The sequence below is a fragment of the Penaeus monodon genome, chromosome 17 (assembly GCF_015228065.2).
Source record: "Penaeus monodon isolate SGIC_2016 chromosome 17, NSTDA_Pmon_1, whole genome shotgun sequence".
NCBI lineage: Eukaryota > Metazoa > Arthropoda > Malacostraca > Decapoda > Penaeidae > Penaeus > Penaeus monodon.
The window spans coordinates 32,245,094-32,247,593 of record NC_051402.1 but is presented as its reverse complement, the minus strand read 5'-3'; the positions used below and the strand labels follow the sequence as shown (position 1 = coordinate 32,247,593).

Genomic DNA, 2,500 nt, shown 5'->3' with positions numbered 1-2,500 from the left:
AGGAGTGTGGTGGCTGAGGAGTCGGTGTGAGGCAAGAGCTCGGGGGTGAGGGTTAGCGATACCAAGGGATAATATCATGTGATGGTGTGTGATGTCAGGAATGTCTGCTAGATTATAATTCCCGCGAGGTAAAGAATGGTGTTGTGAGGCTTATGAGTGCGTGACTAGTGTGAAGATTACAGTAAGCAAGGAGGAGGAATGGCCGTGAAGTTTCAGGTGAGGAGGGAATATGGCAAGGCGACTACAGGATATAGTATTAGGAAAGAAGTAAAGGGGGACTATATTCGTATAAAGCATACATTTGCAGGGAGGAAAAGTGAGTGGCAAAGGAAAGTATATGAGACGGTGAAAGTGATCCATGTTTAACATGATTACAGTTTCTCATTGAACATCAGTTACCCTAATAAATGGAAAGCAGTAATGAATAATGTTTGTACTTTTCTACCTGGGGACAAAAGTACTCTTGACCCAAAGTCATATACAAACGTAGCTAAACATTGTTCCGTGCGGAGATTTTATACATTTTGAAAACTATTAACAAATTGGTGAGCTCTCTGATTTTCACGGGCAGTAACAGCTAAAGTGAGTTATTTCTTTTTCATATCAACTAAGATGGCAGTATAAAAAAAATAATAATAATAAAATGATAAACATATGGGCTGATGTAAAATAATTTCAGTCGAGGCTGGTGGTCTGAACAGTGTTCATTGCGACAAATGAAGAAAAAGGTATAAATGAGAATGTAATGATATTAATTCCCATTGGTGATCTGATTTAGTTGAGTAACTGAATAACTGACTTATGTACATTAATAAAGTGTTATTTCATGATGTCTACATGAAGTATATCTTCGTTTCAAGCAAGTCTTTGGCCCTGGGAGCGTGACTTCTTCCATGGGTGACTGCCTCTGCCACAACAATAATCACGGAAAGCCTATTGTTATTTCATCCCATGCCTTGATTTGCTTTACACACACATGCACGCGCACGCCCACCCCATGCTGAAGCGATGGATCCAGATTACCTTTAGAAAAACTTTTCGTAAGATCTTTTGCACAGTCATCTCAGGTAATGCTACTACTACTTAAAATGTTGCTGCTCCTTCAGCTAAAGATCATGGTAGACACTTTATATCTGTGGCTACCGATGATCTGCTGTTCCTTATACCTAGTATTAATACAAAGCTACGACTACTGCCCTGCCTAGGCTGCTCCTCCCTGTAATAATTATAGAAATATTCACGCACACACACACACGCACGCACGCAAACACACATATGTAATATATATAATATATATATGTAATATATATAATTATATACATAGATATAATATATATGTATATGTTATATATACATACATATATATATATATATATATATATATATATATATATATATATATATATATATTTTATATCATTGTGTGTGTGTGTGTGGAGGACAATATGCCAGTTTCTTACCCATTACACTATTAGTCAAAATCAATATGTTCGACAATGTACATATATACATGTAACAATGAAAAATAGTATTATTAGTACTGATTTGATGTTACATGAATATGCCATCAAAACCAATACCACAATTTTTCAACGCCACTCATAGTGTGTGTGTGTGTGTGTGTGTGTGTGTGTGTGTGTGTGTGTGTGTGTGTGTGTGTGTGTGTGTGTGTGTGTGTGTAAGAGAGAGAGAGAGAGAGAGTGTACGTGCGTGCGTGCGTGTGGGGTGGGGTGGGGGGGTTACGTGCGTGAATACGTGAGAACAGACAGCCATTTACTGTTGCGATACTCGTGATGCCTCGCATCATGTTCAGTGTTTTTTTATGGTTCATAGTTTAAAACTTAATGCCAAAAGGCTATTGTCAGTGTCCGTGCCCTCTCTCCGTAGTCAAGTGGAGGGAAGGCATTGCATTTTCATGGTGATCAGTGTGTCAGTTTAACTGATGGTCAGGGTGTTCATTATATTTTATAATGATTTATGTTTTACAGTGAATTATTTCTTACCTTGAATCATGAATATTTCGTAATGTTAATTTTCATTGTGTTCATGCTAGATTTTTTTTTCAACTTGGCGTCGCCTAGTAATAGTATGGATAGTAATAATGGTTTCCTTGGTCAAAGTGGACAACGTTCTTCATTTTTACTACGATTTATTTTGTCATTCTAACCCACTTTCCTTGCAAAGGAAATACAGTTACAAGCATTTGAATTCAGTGACCTTTTCATGTGTGACCTTCTACCTGGCACTTCAATATTGAATATCTAGCTGCTAGGAAGCCCATTGTAATCATTTGTTTGTTACCTTATTGGCAACGCCTTACTGTTGACGATGGTGCATGGATGACTCCACAATTTCTTTTGCTAATGCTGACGATTCTAGAACTGACAAAATACTGCTTACGAATTTCCTCCTGTTACTGCCTTTAAAGAACAAAGTTGTTGAAATGCTAATCTAGCGGATCCACCCTCTTGTAGCAGCAAAATGTTTTGACCCAGAAGAC

General features: G+C 37.6%; 1 protein-coding gene across 2 annotated transcripts in view; it reads left to right on the top strand.

Annotated features, from left to right (window-relative positions):
• The window catches only part of LOC119583665 (4-coumarate--CoA ligase 1-like), a 17,458-nt gene that overhangs the window by 855 nt on the left and 14,103 nt on the right, over positions 1 to 2,500 (top strand). The gene's annotated exons all lie outside the window — the stretch shown is intronic.